At 44.8% G+C, this 21,873-nt stretch overlaps 1 long non-coding RNA gene across 21 annotated transcripts in view; it reads left to right on the forward strand.

Moving 5' to 3' along the window:
• Positions 1–21,873, forward strand: part of LOC138845368 (uncharacterized) — a 318,589-nt gene that overhangs the window by 26,412 nt on the left and 270,304 nt on the right. For 10 of the 21 annotated variants that reach the window (XR_016221641.1, XR_016221640.1, XR_016221644.1 and 7 more), the window contains exon 3: positions 8,550–8,653. The exons of 5 other annotated variants lie outside the window; for them this stretch is intronic. This is a non-coding gene — a long non-coding RNA (uncharacterized LOC138845368). Of the gene's footprint in view, positions 1–8,549; positions 8,654–11,049; positions 11,401–19,221; positions 19,241–21,873 lie in introns of those variants that run through there. 6 more of the 21 variants (XR_016221638.1, XR_016221639.1, XR_016221659.1 and 3 more) reach the window with 4 other exon arrangements.

Raw genomic sequence — 21,873 nt, forward strand, 5'->3', positions numbered from 1 at the left:
CCTCCCCTCTCCTCTCCTCCCCTCTCCTCTCCTCCCCTCCCCTCCCCTCTCCTCCCCTCTCCTCCCCTCTCCTCTCCTCATGGGCTTCTTTGCTGTTGCTTGTGTGAGCTAGGAAACAATCGCCCAACTCTTCCCTGTCCTCCACGAAATGGAATCTTGAAGCTTCCACGTCCAAGTTCAACTCAGTATCTAGAGTGTCTTTTGTCCCAATTTCACATTTTCAGGAAAACGAAATTGACCCAGGTGTTCACTCTGCTTTAGAGGGTGGGCTCACGTGCGCCTCTGGCTACTTAACAAAATTGCAGGGAAAATACTCTGGGGTGGGGTGAGCATCAGGTAAGAAACTTAACTGCAGAGCCTGTTGCATGGATTTGGAGGATTCGACCTAAACATCTGACACCTGGGGGCCCTGCTTAGCCCACAGCCTTGTCCAGGCTTCTTTTAATTATTATTATTTTAATTTAGCAGGAAAGGGAAACCATGGGTAAGGAGAGGTGGTGAAGGAGCTCCTGGGCCGTATTGGAAGCTGGATTCCCACTGAGCTGGACAAAAACAGGATGCTGCTTGCTGCTTGCTGCATTCTTCCTTCTCTTTCTAATTGAGTTTGAATCTAGCGTATCTTTGGAGGAAGTCATTTAGCACCATGAACACTCATAGCTAGGGACTGGAAAGGAAAATAATAGTGGGGAGAGAGCATGGAATGCAATGTACATTTATTGCAACATATGGCTCTCCTCCCGGATTTCCACTGACTATATTATCCAGGAAGGAACTTGTTTTCAGAGAGAAAGGGGTATTCTGCAGATGGCAGCATATTGGAATCATTGTCAGGAAGAGGAGAGATTATATCAGACTCATATTGAATCTAACGTGCAGTTAAGAATTAGTGTGAGATCATTTGTCCATGTTGTAATGAGCAGTTAAATATTTGCAGCCTGCTGTTCCCCATGCCTAGTGCACTTCTCACAAAGGGATGTCTCTGAAGGCTTCAAAACAGTGCTTATGAAAACTGTTGTGGGAACAGGCCGTGATGGAGAGGACAGAGAGGGCTTGCCCGGTCCCGGGGGAGTGCTGCTGTGTGTGCTTCTGGAACAGGCACAGCCCGAAACCAGAATGTCTCCTTTGCTCTTCCTGCCCACGGGAAGTACCTGTATTCCTCAGACCACTGAGCTAAGGCTTTGCGAGTCCCTGCAGAAGGCCAGTTGCTAAGTAGTAATTAAGCCATAAGAAGCCATTTGTGCCAGTTATACACAGCTTTACTGAGATGCACTGTATAATCCACCCTTTCCAAGTGGATAATTCAGTGGTGCTTAGAATATTCAGAGTTGGACATTCAGTACCACAGTCAATTTGAAGTGATTTTCACTACCTTCAAAGGAAAACCTGTACCCATTTCTCTCCAGCCCCCAGCCCCAAGCCACTACTAACCTCCTTTCCAGCTCTATAAATTTGTTTTTTTTCTAGAAATTTAATATATATATATAATACATACATATATCATCACACCATATAAGTTACTTATTTCTGGCTTCTTTCAAGCATAATGTTTTCAAGGTTCATTCATGTCACAGCATCTATCGACACCTTGTTCTTGCTTGTGGCGTGACAATAGTTCCTTGTGTATGGATATATCACATTAGGTTTATCCATTTACCAGTCATTTGAGCTATTATGAACAATGCTGCTATAAACATTTGTGTTCAGGGCCTTCACACTTTAGCACTAGTTTTTCAACTCAGAAGTCATCTATTGTAGGAAGTCTGCCATGGTGCACCCTCCTTCTCTCCCCCTCGCCCGCCCCATTCCATTGCTGTCTGTCTGCTCATAGCATCCATGGATCATCTGTTATTGGAAAGAGAGCTTGTTTGTCTCACCTGTCACTTCTGTGTAAGCAAGGATGATATCTTATTCATTTTTTTCATCCCTAGCACCTATTGATATTAAGTTTACAACTAGTTCTGTATCTCCAGTTACTGCTGAATTTCAGATATGGCTTTAAAAACTGTGAGTTCTGTATCTTATTCTTTCATGAATTTCAGACTCCGAGATTAGGCTAAAAATTCTGCATTTTTTTTTCTTTAGTCTCCTGCTTAACTGTCACTCACTGGATCCCTTTTGATCATATACAATCAGGAGGGTTCTTCAGTGTGGGAAGCAAGTGCCAGTGAGTATGGGATGAGACGGGAGACCTTGGCATTATTTTGTGTAGAGAGGGGCCGTCCTGGAATTCAAACTTCTGTTCTGGCAAGCTTTTTGAAAAGGCCTTTGTCTTGTCATCAGATGGTATCTCCTCATCTGTTCTTGGAATTCTAGTCCTTTGTACAGGGTCTTGGGAATGGTTTCCAGTCCCTGGTTCCAGAATTACCTTCCTCTCCTGATCTGGAATTGCTTGCTTCAGCTTGCTAAAGGTGTCCTAAAGGACCAGTTTGTTTCCACTCCAGTAAATTCCTGGGAGTAGGTATGCAGCATTGGTTACTTTCCCCAAGAGCTTTAAACTCATTCTTTCATGGGGCTGGGGCCATGTCTTATCCTTATATCATCCTGACTGCTGACACGGTAGGTGTGTGCCTGGTAGGTAGATACACCTGACTGCAGTGAGTATGTAGCAAAGGTTTTGCTTTCCCTTTGTATCAGCAGGGCAATGAGGATGAGGAGTAACAGCTACTTAGAGGCAAATGCTGGTTTTTCATTGTCTTTTTTTTTTTTTTTAACCAAGTCATACACTTCAGATCTCTTTGTTGATAATTAACTTGTGCTGAAGACACATGACTGCCTTAGACAGATGGTAGAGTAACGAAGCCATTCCTGTCTTTCCACTGGGCTCACTCTTTGGGTTTCCTTTGCCTTCTCATTCTGTGCTTGCCTTGTGAGAATGAATAGCCAGCTAATCAAATCAGCAAGGCAATTCTATATAAGAAAACACCCCAGATAAACAAGGGCAACGTTCATCTTCAGATCTGGAGAGAATCCAACCACAGGAATGCTTACATACCATGCCAAATGGAATTCCAGGGCTCAGGAGGCCTCCAGGCATTCTACTGCACAGCAGTGCCAAAGGATATTTCCAGCATGTGGGGCACCAGGAGTGAGGATGACGGATGTGGATTTTGCCCTCTCTCCTTCAAGTACTCAGTGGTGGTATCCACCCTGCAATCAATCAAGTCCTGCCTGAGGGCTTGTGCCATCTCCTTTGATGTATGCTTGTTTTCATTGCCTCCACTGACTGTTAGCTCTGCAAGGTCATATCTTCTGCATCTATGCAACTCCCACAGTGCCTCCCTCATGCTGAAACACACTGAAAGGTTGATTTTGAGATACAACTAGATATTTGTATCTGAATATCCCATCTTCAGTTCACACTCTGCATATGTTAGCTTAGTCTTCTCTGTCTGCTTAAGTGAGCTTACGTGTCATACTCATGTGGCAAGAGAACACAAATTAGAGGTGAGTAAGGAAAAATAAGAAAAGCAAGGGTTAGGACCATGAAGGGGAGTCTCTGTAAGGGACACATGCTACAGGGGAGTCACAGGTTTGGCTTTCTAAGACTGAGCAGGAAACCTGACTGCTCACATAGTTTGTCACCCATATGATGAAAGCAAGCCAATGTCTTGTGAGTAGCATAGCCGCTGGATCCCAAGAGCACCAGGGAGTTTCTTGAAGGCTCTCAATGAAATGCACAGCTGTATGCTGGCCTGGATTCTCCACAGAGTGGATTCTCAAGCATAGAGAGGAATAGCACTGTACCACTTTCAACCAATCCTTCCTAAATTTTATTTCTCTCAGTTGAGATTTTGCTCAATTGCAGTTTATTCTTAAGAGAACATATCTACCAGACTCCCAAGCCAACCTTCCCTTCTGCTCCCTGTTTTATGAGCACAGCCAAACAAGTCATATTGTTGTATAGCGCTCCTTTGCTCTTTTATTCCCATGTTGAACCAGTCATCAAAATCTGTTCCTTCTCTTCTCCCTGCCTCTTTTCCTTCACTCATTCCCTTTCTTCCTCCTTCTCTCTTCCACTCCTCTCTCCCTTCTTTTCTTCCTCACTTGGTGCGTATCAGGAGTGGGGCTAAGCATATGAAGGCATGATATTAAATATGTCTCAATTAGCAAGGGAACTGTCCAGTTGGAAACAGTATCAGGTCCTCAAAGCTTTCTCCTGTGCGTGGCATACACTCTTCTGTCCCTGGAATTGTTCTAGATGTTCCAGGAGAGGGCTGGGATGGTGGCGTGGGTATGAAGCTGAGTGGGTTGATCGTTTCAGGAAAGCAGTAGTCTCCGTACTCACAAGTACAGACAGGTTTCAGTTTTAACAGCTAATACAGCTGCATGGGCAGATGGTGGGTGTGTATCAGCCCTGAGTACATGGCGCCATGGAGATGACTCAGCTGTGGTTCCTACCATGGAGGACATTGGAGTTCACTGTTTCAGAATAGGTTTCAAAAACCTCCTTTCCTTCCTTGCTGTGTTGCCGTGCCTGTAGTTTAGACCCTTAATATCTCAGGCTTCATTGACTGTCATTGTCTCTTAACCAGTCTTCAGGCTTTTAATTTCTTCCCTCTTTTATTTTCCCTCTTTTAAAAAATATTTATTCTATCTGTTTGAAAGGCAGTATAACACACATACACACACACACACACACACACAGAGAGAGAGAGAGAGAGAGAGAAAGAGAGAGATAGAAATATTTCAGCCAGGGCCTAGATACATGGACCATTGTTTGCTGCTGTCCCAGGTGCATTAGTAGGGCACTGGATCAGAAAACACAGCAGCTAGGACTCGAACTTGTGCTCTGACATGGGATGCTGGTGTTGCAGGTAGTGATTAACCTGTAGTGCCACAACACTGGCCCTCTTTCTCTCCTTCCCAGTGTTTCAAGTACCTGCTGTCAGGAAATTCTCCCCTAACTACTTTTATCATGCAATTACCTTCTAAAACCATCAAGGGCTTCTCTCTCCTCTGTAGGATAACATTTGAACTCTTGACCTGGGCGTTTGAAGCTCTCTACTTTATACTCATACAGTTGTATCCAGCACCACAGTGACTAAAAGGGCAAGTTATAGTCCCCTCTGCTCTTAAGGAACTTAAAATGGGTGATGAGGGTATAGAAGAGATATTTGTAATGATTGCTATGCAGCAAAAGAGAATGTGGGAAGCAGGGAGGTGGTGGGGTGTGGGGGGTACAGCCTGAAGACGCTGATGGGATGGAAGTCCAGGAAATAAAGTCCCTTTGAGTCTGATTTCTCTTGGAAAGCCAAGAACAATTGACTCCTTATTGAAGGCATCTGATTTCTAGATGGTTAAGTTTGAGATATTTGAGGGAAGGTTATTTTTTATTGCTTACTTATTTGAATGTCAGAGTTATTGCAGAGAGAGGGAGAGTCATAGACAGATCTTCCATCTGATGGTTCACTCCCCAGATGGCCACAACGACTGGGCCGAATCCATGAACCCGAAGCCTTGTCTGGGTCTCCCATGTGGGTGGCAAGGATCCAAGCATGTGGGCCATCCTCTGCTGCCTTTTCTCAAGTCATTAGCATGGAGCTGGATTGGAAGTAGAATAGCTGGGACACGAACTGGTGCTCTAATGGAAAGCAAAGAGTGGCTACACTGGAAGGAAGTTTATTAACCTCAATGGGATTTGTTATGCTTTCCAAGAGGCAAATCCAGGTAGTGAAAGCTCTCAGAAGTTAAACATCTTTAGTAAATTCCAAACAGAGTAAGTGCAAGTGACTTTGAAACTCACTTTCATACATCCTACCTGCTCCCTCAGTTTTGCCATCAGCTCTGGATAGACATCCGGCAGTCCTGGGTCCAACTGGATTCCTTGGACAAGTCCCTGGAGAAGTGTCTGGTGTCCCTTCCATAAGCTGCTCTTCAAGAGAAAGCTTGGCTTGATGGTTTCTGGGTTTAGGCCAAGAGAAGTCCTTTCTACCTCCCATACACTGAGAACCTGCCACGCGCATACTCGAGTACTACAAGTCAGCATTTTGCTAACATTTTCATACATGATCTTATCTAAACTTCAGTTATCTTGTAAGGTGGGTGTCATAAGTAAAATGACACCTAAAAGCTAATTTATTCAAGGTCATGCACCAGGTAAATGCTAGATTCAAAGTTGTAGGACTTCCAGAATTTATACTCTTTCTACTCTGTCATGCAGCTTTCCTAAAACTTTCTGGGACAGGTGGAAGGACAAGGATTGTACACTTACTTACCTGGCATCTTAGGAATGAGAATTTTAAACCTCTAAGCCCTAAGGATAAGCACAGCTGAATATTCGTCTGCCCTGGGGAATAAGTGTACTGTCGGTAGGTAGGTGTGCCTGTATTTTACGTTTAAGTGACCAAAGTAAGAGAGTCCTAATCCTTCAGTCATATGCCTCAACATGAACTTCAGTGCTCTTTTTTCTTTAAAATTTTATTTATTTTGGTTGGAAAGAGTGACAGAGGGAGATACAGAAAGGGGGGGGGGAGGGAGGAAGGGAAGGGGAGAGAGAGATACACAGACAGAGACAGAGACAGAGATTGATTTTACATTGACTGATTCACTCACTCCCTAAATGCCCACAGCTGTCAGGACTGGGCCAGGCCAATGCTAGGATCCAGAAACTCCATCCAGGTCCCCCTTTTGGGAGGCAGGAACCTATCTGCTGCCTTTCCAGGCACATTATTAGGAAACTGAACCAGAAGTGGAGTAGCCAGGTTGCCAACTGACTATGGCTTTACCCATTGTGTCACAATGCCCACCCTTTATTTTAATCGTAGGCATTGAAGGTCCTATTGTAGTCTTCTTTTATTTTTTAAAAATATTTATTTGAAAGTCAGAGTTACACAGAGAAAGGAGAGGCAGAGAGAGAGAAATAGAGAGAGGTCTTCCATCCTCTGGTTTACTCCTCAATTGGCTGCAACGGCTGGAGATGTGCTGATCCGAAGCCAGGAGCCTCTTCCAGGTCTCCCACGCGGGTGTGGGGGCCCAAGGACTTGGGCCATCTTGTACTGCTTTCCCAGCCATAGCAGAGAGCTGGATTAGAAGTGGAGCAGCTGCTGGGTCTCGAACCAGTGCCCATATGGGATGACCGGCACTATAGGCCAGGGTGTTAACCTGCTGCACCACAGGACTGGCTCCATAGTCTTATTTTATAACTTACCAGTATCTCTACTAACATCTCTGGCTTGCTTCAATCATGTATGCTACTTCTGTTTTAGAATTTGACTGGAGTTTTTGTGAAGTTTAAATAAGATTGTGCATGTAACATGGTTAGTAGAGTGACTGGCATATTTTAAAAGCACAATACAATGTGGTTACACCGGTGGTTCTCCATGAGTTGAGAGTACCCCATAACCCCATAACCCACAGCACTTCTTCAGATGAGTGTTAGTCACCCGGCAACACTCAGACAAGATGGAATATAGGTCTGATAATTCACCTAGCTCACCTAGCTCCGACTAGAGGAAGTATAGGTCTGATCCCCTTTTGCTGATGAAAGTCAGAAAAGGCCTGAAGAGTGATATGATGTGCCACAAAGACATCCTGAGTGTCCAGAGGAATCCTTTGAGTAAAGTTGGGCAAACTGTGTACTGTAGGCCAAATCTGGCCTTCTACCTGTTTCTATATAATCTGTGAGCGAGGAATGTTTGCTTGTCTTACAGTTTTAAGTGGTTGAAAAAAAAGCTAAAGAAGAGTAATATTTTGTGACACATGAGAGTTATAAGAATTTCAAATCTCTGGGTCTGTAAGTAATGTGTCAGTGGTATACAGCCTTGCCTGCTTGTTGATGGACTGCCAGTGACTGTTCTCACTCTCTAATGACAGAGTTGAGTAGCAGTGACCAAGACTGTAGGCTCACAAAACTGAAAATATTTACTCTCTAGCTCTTTCTAGAAAGTTTGCCTTGGTGTAAGGTACAATGATTTAAGAAAGGAGCTGAGGGAAAACTCAAACATATATAACTCAATTCACAGAGCTTCCCAGGAGTGGCATCTGTTGACTTGGGCCATGAAATCAGATTCTGTCTATTTTCAGTTTGGTTTAGTAAGTACTGGTGAATGCTCTTTGTATGACGAAACCGTCCTCCTGGAACCGTGGGAGGGAAGAAGGAGCCTCCCCTGTTAGGGCTCACATCCTGGCTCCATCATCTGCTGGCTGGATGCTCTGCTGAGTGTCTTCCATTTGCTTGTCTGTGTGTCCTCTTCCCTCTTTGCTGTCCTGCTCTGGACCTGGGAAGGGTGACTCATGGATTTTGCTGATGAGCTCTCTTGCAACTGAGCTTCCTGTTGGATTTGGCTAATGGGAGGTGTGGGCAAGAGGAGGTGCGGCAAGAGACTTATTCTCCTGGTTCCCTCCTTACCAGTTTGCTGTGGTTGGCTATGTGCCTCCACTGAAGGCCACAGCTCTTGTCGGAGCCTTTTCTGTGCATCTACACTCTCTGCGCGTACTGGTAACTACTCTCTCCTCTTTCCCGTGGGCTTATGATTGCAATAGGCTCTGATGTCAATAGCTTTAGGCTGTTGGAATCGCTCTTTTTTATTTTATTTTTATTTTTTTGACAGGCAGAGTGGACAGTGAGAGAGACAGAGAGGAAGGTCTTCCTTGTCCATTGGTTCACTCTCCAATGGGTGAATGGCGGCGGCCGGCGCACCGCGCTGATCCGAAGGTAGGAGCCAGGTGCTTCTCCTGGTCTTCCATGCGGGTGCAGGGCCCAAGCACTTGGGCCATCCTCCACTGCACTCCCGGGCCACAGCAGAGAGCTGGCCTGGAAGAGGAGCAACCGGGACAGAATCCGGCGCCCCAACTGGGACTAGAACCCGGGGTGCCGGCACCGCAAGGTGGAGGATTAGCCTATTGAGCTGTGACGCCGGCCCTTTTTGTTTTTTAAACATCACTCCCGCTCTTATAAACAGTTTGAGTGGGCTTTAGCTCTCTCATTTATAAAATCAGGCTATTACAAGTGTTGGGATCACAGCACATAGAAGTCCCTAACACACTGTCTGGGCATGCAGTAGAGGCTCAGCAAATGCTCTTTAGCTTCTAGTTTCCTTAAGTGCTTATGGTTTCTCAAGTGGAACAAGTCAATGGCTATAGACAAGTTTAAACCAAATGAGGTCAGTGACTTAGGGACTACTAGGAAAGGACACATTTGGGGGAAAAATTTGTAAGTAAAAATAGCAGAGTATGAGATAAAGAAGAGAGAGGAACCAGGGATAAGTATGAGCTTTTGACTTTTTGTATAGATGTGGGGGTCACCAACAGAGACAGAAAGTGTAGGAGGAGTTTACAGATTAGAGAAGATGCTGGGTTCTGTTAGAACATATAGAATTCGAATTGCCTGTGGGATGACCTGGTGACAGTGTTAAGTAAGAGGTTGGCAGGGAGGCATTGAAGAAAAGGTATGGATGGGAGAGGAGCATTTGGAAATCGTATTTATGCTGGTGAACAAGTAGGAGAGTCAAGAAGATTTCTGTGTGTCATGAGTTATTAGGAAAACAAGAGGCTCTGCTGGCAACAGCACTAGACTGGGAGTCACATGACCTTATTCTTTTGGTCTGGCTTGCCACTTACTGGCTGTTTAAACTTGGAGATGTTACCCAATGATAATAGTGTTCTGTTTTCTCCAGCAAATGTAGAATGAGAAAGTTAGAATAGGCGATACCTATGATGCTACAGGATTTGTAATCTAATTGGAAGGCAAACTGTGAAATAACTAGTGATTAGTGTTTGTATCGTCAAGTGATATGTGGATAAAACTCAGGGAGCACCTAGGCATTCCTAGCCAATGGCTATTTCTCAGTGAGAAGAAGTTGTACAAAAGCCATCTCAGACACAGTTTCCTGGAAAAATAATAACAACAATGGCCAATATTCATTGAGTGTGTACTATGTGCCTGGTACCATTCCATAGATTTCATTTCTATTACTATTTAAACTTTACAACAACCCTGTAAAGTAGGGGCCATTAGGGGCTTCCATTTTATATAAAAAATGAGACAATAAAGAGGTTAATTATCTCACTCAAAATCATGAAGGGAGTAAAGATTCCAACACAAGCTGCAGGGCTCCAGAGCACAGGCATTTAATCCCAGACCACACGCTCACAGGGAAACTGAACTCTTGGGAAAGAAGAACCACAGTTGGACACTCTGCAATCAGTAGTGATGTTAGGTCAGCTTTAATTTTGTTTTAAAGATGTATTTATTTATTTAAAAGGCAGAGGTACAGAGGCAAAGAGAGAGAGCCACTGGTTCACTCCCCAACTGGCCACAACGGCTGGATCTGCACCAATCCGAAGCCAGGAGCCTCACCCAGGTCCCCCACGTGGGTGCAGGGGCCCAAGGATTTGGGCCATCTTCTACTGCTTTCCCAGGCCACAGCAGAGAGCTAGATCAGAAGTGGAACAGTGGGGACTTGAACTGGCACCCATATGGGATGCTGGCACTGCAGGCAGCGGCCTCACCAGCTCCGCCACAGCAGCAGCCCTGGTCAGCTTTAATTTTAAGAGAGGCAGAGTCAGGAAACAGATTCACCAATTATGATTATATTTACCAGTTGTGGAAATCTTATTGACTAGTATTTTCACTAAGCTTGCAGTTTGTAGACATACCCTAAATTGATGCATTTTGGTAACAAGTACAAATGACCTATGAACATATATGTTATACACGCTTACATATGTTGACATATACAGGTTCAGTCTTTTGTCCACCTTTATCCCTCCTCCTCCTGCCACAGACCTCCCATTCTGAATTGTGCCTGGCAACATTTATATTCCAGACTGTCCCTTTTCTAAAGACTGCCCAGGTGAGCTTCCCTTGTGGTCTTGTTGTTAATATTAATTCTACTTCTTAAAGCCTCCCCTTTAGTTTTTCATTAGAGACCCTTTAACAAAGCAAATGATCAAGTTCATCTTTTCCACATGGCTTCTTGAAAACATAAGAGCCAAATATGTGGCCAAAAGCACCATATGTGCTTATGCATTTTTAGTTTTGTTCCTGGTCCCTCTCTCTAATCTTCTGTTTGCTTTCCTCTCCCCCCTCTGCTTGCTTTTCTTTTATAGCATCTTGTTGTAATTTATGTTCCCGTAACCAGAAACGAGGCGGAATGGAAATCGATGTCTGTGCACGCAGCCCCACCTGCATATACATATTCACAACTACTGTGTGTTCTGCACTCTTCAGGAGGTCGATGCTTCCTTGCTAGCACAGGGACCATTAAGGTCCTCTAACTACTCTGCACACTTGCTGATAACAAGGAGGTCATCAAAAAGAAACTGGTAATTAGGAGGATTATCCCCACCATCAATTTACAGTCCCTTTGATGAGTGTTGGTTGCACTTAACGACTCACTGAAGATCAAGTCATACTTCCTTTCAGCAGTAATGTGGGCTTAATAAACATTAGTGTGATGATGACAAGGAGTAAACAATCATTTTTGTAATGATAACAATTTGGTCCAGGCAGGAGGGAAGCTCTCACTGACTGGGCTTACTTGACTGTAACAGGAGGCAGAGAGGCAGATGCTGGTAGTGGGAATCCAGTGAGGACCAGTGGAGGCAAAGATTGTAGGGAAGTATGAGCAAGGGAACGTATGTGTGGGAGCGAAGGTAGCAGTAGGGTGAGGAGGGAAGCAGTGCACTGTGTGTGTGTGTGTGTGCAGGGGTCGGGGGTGTCAGCCAGTTAGCTCTGTTGCCTACTAGCTGTGTGACCTTGTGCAAGTCGCTTGACCTCTTTGTGTCTTCATGTCCTCAGCTGGAAAAGGAGGATCAAAAGTAGCACCACCGTGTTGCTGAGGGATTATGTAGGATAATTCACGTAAAGCGCTTTAGTCAGTGCTGAGTGCACTTGTTGGTGTTTAATCACTGGCAGAGCTTCTGCTGCTGTCCTAGACCGTAGAGCAGGCAATGAGAAGATTCTTATCTGAGGCTTCTAAGAGGATCATGCAGTGTTGTGAATGTAGGCGTGTAATTCTGGGACCTCTTATTTAAGCAACATGTAGATAGTGACATGTATGATGTATTACACGTCATATATTCCACCCGACACTTCATTTATTCTGTGTTCTTATCCATCTTCCCATCTATTTCTTTGTATCTACTTATATGCCTGGGCAGATGACAGATGTTCAATAAGGATTTATTGACTTGGATTCAGGGGTGCACTTAATACATGTTTTGAAATAATGAGGGTATTAGTGAGTTTGAAATTGCAAAAGAAAATATTACCATGAAAACAGCAATAATAAGCCCTAGATTGTATAGTGTTTTGGGCTTTTCTCAACACTTTGGTAAGCACATTGGTCCTTATAAACTTGTGAGGTAGACATCCTGCTCCCATCAGCCCCCTTCTGCAGATGGAGACGTGCTGCTTAGAGAGGTTCCATCCTGGGTCTAGATGCCACGCTAGGAAGTGACGGAGCTGGAGTCAGAACTCGGGTCTTTGGGTGTCTCCAACAAAGACGTTGCCATTTAGGCCGTTTGGAGTCAGGAAACCTGAATCTGTCGTTAGGTCCGTGTTAACCTCTATGGAGCTTCTGGGTGAAGGTTACCAGCTCAGGTTTTCACAGAGTGCAAGGTCATATGCACATGTGCAGCGGGCTGACAGCAACAGAGGAGTGAGAACTGTAAGTAACCGCACATCTGTGCCTCACCTGAAGGGGGCACCTGCTAATTGCTCTGGCTGATGATTGGTCTGCTGATAATAGAGGCCCAGAGTGGCCAAAGCTAATGGTTTTTAAAGAAAAGTCCCCCCCCCCCCATTTGGGCATTGAATGTGAAGTTCCCAATTTACAGTATTGATAACTAATTCAGATGAAAAGCAGACATAATTTGCAAGGGTCTATTTAAAAAAAAATGTGCAGAAAATCAGGTCAAAGTTGCCAGCTTGTGATCTACATACCGATGATTTCTAGGTCCCTTCCGGCTTTCAGAGGCCATGAAAAAGGTCAGTAACTTCCTGCTGAAAGGTGGGAAATCATTTATCTCCACTCACGGTCAGAACTCGGCGCCTCTGTTTCCATTTGAGAATATTCATTGGTACCAGGGGGCAATACCACCCCAAGCCTCCAGGTTCTCACTTGTGCAGAGGAGTGGAATTATCACACCACACTGCAGTGAGTGACAGATGTGGGTGCAGGCGAGAGAAAAGCAACCTGGGTTTAATTATGTAAATCTATGGCTATGCTTTAATAAGGCACTGCAATAAAACTGTCATAACTGCCAAGTTTGGGAAATAAGATGAGTGAGGTTTTCATTCCTGGTACTATATTTGGGAAGGAAAAAAAAGAAGAAAAATAAAACACAAAAGAGCTGGTTCATCTTTGAAAGTCTTCAGAAACACGTCAGAGAATCCTAGGCTTCCTGCTCCTGCCAAGCAGCGTGTGCAGTGATAACTGATGCTGAACCCCCAGCAGCCCACACCGAGTTCCCTGGGAGAGGAGAAAACTGAAGTTTCAAGGTTGATGTTTTCTAACGAGATCTCACAGAAACTGAGCTTTCTATCATCACCTGCCAACTGTTCCTCAAACCAGGCAGCCTGAATGCCTCACAGCCTCGCCTTAGCTGCCTGTTGCTGGGATGTGACAAAAGGTGGCTGTGGATCGGCTGTTTTGGAAAACTGGTGGTAGGGGGCTTGGTCAAGGTGGTGGGGACTACAGTGCTACTGTGGTTGTTGTTGTTGTGTGTGTGTGTGTGTGTGTTTGTTTTTTTTTTTTTTTAGAGGCAGGGTTACAGATCTAGAGGGGGAAAGAAATGTCTTCCATCTGTAGGCTCATTGCTTCAGTGGCCACATTGGCCAGAGCTGGGCTGATCCAAAGCCAGGAGCCAGGAGTTTCCTCTGGGTTCTCCCTGCAAGTGCAGGGGCCCAAGCATTTGGGCCATCCTCCACTGCTTTCCCAGGCCATTAGCAGGGAGCTGGGTCAGAAGAGGAGCAGCTGGGACACAAACTAGCACCCTTATGGGATGCCAGTGCCACAGGGGGATGCTAGCCTACCACGCCACAGTGCTGGCCCTGCTGCCATTTCTGTTTTAATTATCTGAATAAATGTGTGCTTATTTGGTTTCAATATTTTAAAGTAGTCATCACCTTCATATTATAGGGCTTGGGTTTTCATAGGCAGGGCACTGCTGGTCATGAGCAAGCAGATTGCCCCTACCAAAGTAGGCCCAAGAACCCATAGGAATGGGGTTCCTGGAGCGGATGCTTTGTACTGTAGGGATGTTGTGTCCCTTTACCTGCTTAGATCTTTTCCCTGTAAAGAACACTGAAAGGGTGGCCCCCTTTTGCATTTGTTCTACAAATAACCAAGTGATTTGCATGAACAAGGAAGGGGGAGAAGGAGAGGGAGGAAGGGAGGAGAGAGAGTGAGAGAGAGAGACTGTAGATTAAAATACTTTTCTGGGTTTTATCAATCAATGAAATGTTTATAGACCTTATTTGCATCCTGAATTAAATAATTAAAAATTTATGTACCAATTAGGGAACTATTAGGGAATATTAAGGGATAATTAGTAAGTTTTCTCATGTCATAATGATGTTGGAGTTCTGTTTTGTATAAGAGTCTTTTAGAAGCCGGCACCGTGGCTAATTAGGCTAATCCTCCGCCTTGCGGCGCCGGCACACCGGGTTCTAGTCCTGGTCAGGGCGCCGGATTCTGTCCCGGTTGTCCCTCTTCCAGGCCAGCTCTCTGCTGTGGCCAGGGAGTGCAGTGGAGGATGGCCCAAGTGCTTGGGCCCTGCACCCCATGGGAGACCAGGAGAAGCACCTGGCTCCTGGCTTCGGATCAGCGCTATGCGCCGGTGGCAGCGCGCCGGCCGTGGCGGCCATTGGAGGGTGAACCAATGGCAAAAAGAACACCTTCCTCTCTGTCTCTCTCTCTCACTGTCCACTCTGCCTGTCCAAAAACAAACAAACAAACAAAAACACACACACACACACGCAAAAGAGTCTTTTAGAGACACATGCTGCAGTGTTTATGGATGAAATGACATAACGTCTGGCATTGAAAACTCTAACCAGGGAATGGAAGAATGCAGTGGCAAGCTAGGGCCATACTGTATTAGATGGGAGACACGATTGCTAAGTTTTCCGGCATCTTGTGAGCTGGTAGCGAATAGTCATTAATGAAAATTGAAGTCTGTAAACTTAAAGAAAAATATTTTTGAAGAGGTAACAAATACCACAAGTTTTCAGCTTTCTAGTTATTTTACTATAATCATTGTTGTCTATGCTCTTAAAATAATTCCATCCATTGTATCTGGTGGAGATACTATACTCACATAGCCACGGGCTCCTATACATCTCTTTCCAATCCTTGGTTGGCCCCATCATATTATTAATTATATTGCAAACCAGAAAGTTCTCCAGGGAGAGCCACTTGTTGGGCCTTGACGAGCACACCACTGGAGGAGTGGGAAGGATTTCAGTGGCACAGGATTATGCATGAATTGATAATTGTCCTGAAGCTGAGTGAAAGGACACAGGGCCCATCATTTTACTCTCTGCTCTTCTGTGTGCTAAACTGTCTGTACGGAAAAACTTACAGAAATATGCTGGTTCAAGATTCTCTTGAATACATGAAGTTAGCAGAATTAGAGAATCAGACTGGAAATGAAGACCCCACAATGAAAAGGAAAAAGCAATGGTTATAAGGTCAAAGAATGTAGATTCCTTGACCAAAACTGCTCCGTGATGAGCCATGGGGCTTGAAAAAGTCAGTTGGCATCTCTGTGTCTCATCATTCCTAATATGTAGTTTGTATTTAATAAAGATTTGTGTTGGGAGCCACCATTGTGACATAATAGGTTAAGCTGCTGCCTGCAATGCCAGCATCCCCTATGGATGCTGGTTCTAGTCCTGGCTGCCCCACTTCTGATCCAGCTCTCTGTTAATGCATCTGGGAAAGCAGTGGAAAATGACCCAAGCCCTTGGTCCCCTACACTCACATGGGAGACCTAAATGAAGCTCCTGGCTTTGGCCTGGCCCAGCCTCGGCTGTTGTGACCATTTGGGGAGTGAATCACTGGATGGAAGATCTCTTTCTCCCTCTCTTTTCATCTCTTTCTCTCTCTCTCTCTGTAAGTCTGCCCTTCAAATACGAAATAAAATTGAAAAATAAAGGTTGTGGCATTCATGACTATAAAGTGAGTATATGAATGAGACTATGGAAACATTAAAGGAATTGCAAAACAAGAGAATTATCCTTCACTTTAAATTTTCCATTTATTCTAGATTAAAAAAAAACATATGGGTGATTAAATATCTCCCAGAAGTTGTTTATGTAGGATACTTTTTTTTGCTCATGGTGATGGGTCTTGCTGGGGGAAAGAATTACTTGTAACTAGCTGCAGCTTAGGAATTAGAAGTACCGCAGCCAAAAAGAAATAATGCAAATGTCTCGTAGTTGATGAATGGATACATACAATGTAGTATATTGATATTCAGTAATGGAATAGTATTCTTCCATCAGAGGATGAAATCCTGATGTATGCTACAGCATATAGGCTACAGCCAGTACAAAAGATCATATTGTATGAGACCACTGATGCTACATTTCCAGAACAGGCAAAGCTATGGAGACAGAAGGTAGAGCAGTGGTTGTCATAGGCCAAGGATTGGGGCATTAGGAGATGAAAGCTAAGAGATAATGGATTTGTTTTTTTGGTGATGATAAATGCATACTAAAATTGTGCTAATGGTTGTATAACCCTGTGAGTATACTAAGACTCTAAAGTTGTGTATTTTAAACAGGTGAATTGTATGGTATGTGAAACATATCTCTATGAAGTTGTCAAAAGGAATATAAGTTTCCCAGGTGCAAACCCTATTTACCAGCTGTGGGACCTGCGGGAAGCTTATTTTTGTTTTGTTTTGTTTTAAAGATTTTATTTATTTATTTAAGAGGTAGAGCTACAGAGAGAGAGAGAGAGAGAGAGGGAGGGAGAGAGGGAGGGAGCGGAGCGGAGCCAGGAGCTTCCTCTGGGTCTCCCATGTGAGTGCGGGGATCCAATCACTTGGGCCATCATCTACTGCTTTCCCAGGCCATAACAGGGAGCTGGATCAGAAAAGGAGCCCTGGGACATGAACTGAACTGGTGCCCATATGGGATGCTGGCACCACAGGCGGAGGCTTAGCCTACTATGCACAACACCAGCCTTGTGGGAATCTTTCATAGCATTTCTTTGTATTTTCTTTATCTGTAAAATGAGGATGAATGTGATACTTGCTTCATGAGATTCTTTTTAAAAGATTTATTTATTTGAGAGGTAGAATTACAGACAGAGAGAGGGAGAGACAGAGAGAAAGGTCTTCTGTTTGCTGGTTTATTCTCCAGATGGCTGCAACTGCTGGGGCTGAGCCAATCTGAAGCCAGGAGCCTGGAGCTTCCTCTGGGTCTCTCATGCAGGTGCAGGGTCCCAAGGACTTGGGCCATCTTCTACTGCTTTCCCAGGCTATAGCAGAGAGATGGATCAGAAGAGGAGCAGCAGGGACATGAACCAGTGCTCAGAAGGGATTCCAGCATGGCAAGTGGAGGCTTAGCCCACTACGCCACAGTTCTGGCCCAGTTTCATGGGATTTTGATGAAGCGTTAATTGAATTCTCATGTGGGAAAACATCAAAATGCTCACAGTATGTCTTACACATAGAAAGAAGACAATAAATGTTAACTACAATCATATTCTTGTTACAAGAGAAGAATTTAATAGTAGAGGACAAAGAAAGAATGTGCTGGTGTTTTTTATATTTAATTTTGCCCTGGAGAAGTGAAAATGCAATCAAAGAATTTTAGGTATTAGGTTGAAAGGTGACCCATCGCCCTCCTCTGCAAAAAGATATGTCGATGGCCTAACTCTGCCACTTGTGAGTATGACCTTATTTGGATATGTCTTGCACATGTAATTAAGTTGAAGATTATTCTGGATAGCCCCAATGAGTCCTGAATCCAATGACAGATGTCCAAAAAAGAGAAAGGAGAAGAGGGTAGCTGTAAGGCTGCCACAAAACACACCAAACACCAGAGTAAGGGAAAGAGTTTGTTGGCGGAAACCTGACAGACTGGAGGGAAGGGGTGATGAAGGAAAAGAAGGAGGAGAGCATAAGAGAGAGAGACAGAGACAGAGAGAGAGGTCGGGAGACAGACAGAAAGAGAGAGCCACGTGTTCAGGAACAGGTCCTTTTAAAACTTTGCCAGGAGCGGGCAGGGAAGTAGGAGCAGCGAATCCCATTAGGACGGGGGTGGGGCTGACACTGGTGGTTGGGCCATGTGGCCACCTTGGCTTCTAGCAATGGCGGTGGGGGCTAGAGTCTAGGATGGTGTCAGGGGGTAGATCGGCACCAACGGTGAGACGGTGCCATTTTACTAACAGTAGCGGTGGGGAGAAGGCCCTGTGAAGACAGAGGCAGAGACTGGAGTTAAGCAGCCCCAAGCCAAGGGGCTTTTTCTACTAGGGCTGGAAAAAGCAAGGACAGGCTCCTCCTCCCTCTCCCCCGGGCCTTCAGAGGGACAGTGGCCCTGCTGACACCTTGATTTAGGCCTTCCAGCCTCCTCACAGTGAGAGTTCAATTTCTCTTATTTGAAGTCACCACATTTGAGGCAGCCCCAGGGTAAGGTCCCTACTGCTAAAACTGTTTTCAGGATAGCACTCCCCCCAGGGCCTCTCCCAATTTGCATACCAAGGACACATTTTCTTTTTTTTTTTAATTCAAAAAATCAAGTTCCTCTTTATAGACCCAGCTGCTTCAGGCCTTTTCTTTCCTGGCTCCTGGAGCTTTTGCCCATGTTAATATGAGCCATTCTGAGCCATTCTGCCCTATGAGCATTTTGTTTTTTTCCCTCATCATTCCTCTGAAGTACTCTGTTAGTGCCACATGGCTGACTCTTTTCTTATGTTTTATCTTTGAGAATTTCCTGATCATTTTTATATACAATGACATTTCTACTATTAGTTAAGCAGAGTGAACAAAATGAAGGCAAGTTGAGCATTCTGAAAAAACAAATTCTTCTTTTTGCCTTCTCTCTTCCATGTCCAGGGCTAGATTTTATTCACAATGGGGGGTAAAGGATATTACATTGGGAACAAATGTTGGGTAGATAAATTTTTGTCAAGGACAGGCTCTTGGAACTAATAGATTCTCCCTTTTCCAACTTTTGCTATACTCAACTAGCTCTTGAATTCTCCAGTAAGGATGACAAATGAGAGAACCTGGGTTTCTTATTACCTCCATGTTCATTTATAGATATATACTCACTCTACCAGAGAGGAACATTGGACAGAACAGACCCATGATATGAAACCAAGAATTTGCTCAGAATATCATCTTCTTCTGCCTCTGTGTTCAGGAACAGGCTGTGGCACGTTATGGAAGTATCAGCAAAAGCCTGGGCCAAAAGTCAAGAAGCTCAGACTCCAGTCCTGGGCTGGTCACTAGCTGCTGTGACCTTGACTGAGCCAACTCTTCTTGCATTTCAGTCTCTCTACTGACAAAATCTTAAAAAGATTAAACTCTGTGTATTGGGATATCTTGTGACCCTGGATCTCATTCTTATTCATCTGAATCTTATATGTCTGAAATTGGGTGCATCAGTCAGGGACCGGTTGAGGCAGAAATACTACACTAGTATTGGACAGGGGGCATTTAATCCAGGGGGTTTCTTACACAGGTGTTGGTGGCCTGAAGTGGTGAACAAGGAGCTCTGAGGTAACCTAGAGTTGGTAGGAGCAGGGAGCAGCTAGTAACAAGGAAAGATGCTGGTTTATCAGAATTGAGGGAGATGGAGGAAGAGCTTCTCCGTGCTGCCACTCAGATACCTGCGGAAGGTGCCCTGCTTTGATGCTGTTGTTACCTTAGGAGTGCAGAGGAAGGGCCTTGCTGAATAGCACCCAGCTTTCTGAGGAGGGGACAATAGCACCTTTGATGGGGGCATCACGGGCTGTTCTGGATCTGCCAACAGAAGGTAAGGGCTGGGGCTAGCTCTGTTGCTGGGCAGTGGGGGGGTCACTAATGGGGTGACAGAGCTGGGAATAGTGATAAGCGCTGCCCTCAGACTCTTTCTAAGGGCCTGTGTTAGCAGAACTTACCTGGAATCACTCATCGCAGGACAAATGTAGTTTTTCAGAATCCCAGTCTCAGCGTTTGATGGCAGAGCATAGAAAGAGGGACATGGAGCTGAGACAATAGTGTACTAACTGGCACATGGTGTTCAATGTCTGTATGCTGAAATATGGTGCTCCTGCTATAGCCACTTTAAAGTCTGTCCTTGGAACGAGAATTCAGGGAGACTGTACTTAGTCAACAAATGCTTTTTGCTAAGAAGGGTGAGAGATGTGATGGGAAAACAAAATTGGGACATGAAAGGAAATGGTGGGCCTATTTTCTACCTGGCTTGATCAATTATACAGAGCTCTTAAATCATATGATTTGTGCTGTGTGAGGCTGGATCAATTTTGGAATTTATGAGTGATCTTCTAGCTGTGCAAGTGCCTAACTCTAGAATAACAGATCCTTGTCAAAAGGAAGCTCTTGTCCGGATCTGAGGAAGGGGATTCCAGCAGAGTTTGTGGTGCTGTGCACCTGTTGTAGGCAGAATTCAAAATATGTTTCCAATAAGATGCTTTTCTACCCCTTGGGAATTCAATCAAACACTGATCTACTTACTGCTGTGTAGTTAAGATTGTACTGAGAGATTATCACCTATTATTAAGGCAGGCCCAAAATGATCTCTTAAAAGTAGAGAAGTGAACTCTTGAAAGTAGAGACATGTCTCTGGCGGGAATTAGATCTAGCCGAAGATGAAGCAGGCAGGGATGAATCAGAAGGATCTAAACGGGAGGACTTGAGCCGTTGTTGCTGGCTTTGGAGATGGAGGTGGAGGCCTTTGAGCCAAGGGAAGTGGGTGGCCTCAAGAACCTGGGAATGACCCCAGCTAATAGCCAGCCAGGACCCAGGGACCTGCTTCAGTGCTCCAGCCTTTAGCCAGGTTCAACCAACCACCTGAATGTGCTTCGAAGTGGATTCATCCCTAGAGCCTCAAGAAGGGAACACCACAACCCCACTGACAACTTGGTCTTGGCTGAGTATCCTGTGCTTGGATTTCTGAGCTGCAAAACTGTAATACGAGGGTGTGTTTTAAGTCACTAAATATGTGGTAATTTGTTACAGTAGCAACAGAGAACAAATGTAACACCAAAGAGGTACTCCAGGGCAAAGTCTGTTTTGCTGCTTTTCCCCCTAGTGGCTCACCTCCTGCCCCCTCCCCCACCTGCCTCCTCATTGTCCCTAGGAGGGCACTCACTGAGTCCTTATGGAGCACAGAGGCTGATACTGGGGGTTGCCTACCTCTCCTGAGTTCTGCCGTGGCCTCACAGAAGGGGGTTACTTAGGGAACCTTTGTTCCACTGCCCCAGGATTAGGTCAGAGAAAACCCATACTGCTTTCTCGGTATATTGCCAATTTAATTAATAGACATTGAGCCTGTCACAACAAAGAGGATTGATGGAGATTGGGATGGATAATTGAAGTAAATATTGAAGGCAGAGTAGGGTTCGGTCAACGACTTTAAACACTCTCATTTCCCCTTTTCCCTTAATCATGTTAGTTTTCTGTGTCTCAGGAGAAGCATCCCTTGTATTGGCCATCAGGCTGGAGAGGTTGTATGATCAAATTGCAGATGTAATTGTTAAGGCAAATTAAACTGTCAGGCGCTCAAAGGAGGCTTCTCTCTTGATTGGAGTTTCGTTCACTCAACAAGCAGAATATGCATCATGATCTTGTCCAGGGAGTGGACATGGCCTGCATAGAGAAGAGTTAGGCTTCTCTGTGCTCTGTAAAACCTGTTTGGAGGAAGGGAAGGCTGAGTGTCAGGATGTATTTATTTCTTTTGACACAGAG

The sequence above is a fragment of the Oryctolagus cuniculus genome, chromosome 15, assembly GCF_051225735.1.
Source record: "Oryctolagus cuniculus isolate XC-2025 breed Fujian yellow rabbit chromosome 15, ASM5122573v1, whole genome shotgun sequence".
Lineage (NCBI taxonomy): Eukaryota > Metazoa > Chordata > Mammalia > Lagomorpha > Leporidae > Oryctolagus > Oryctolagus cuniculus.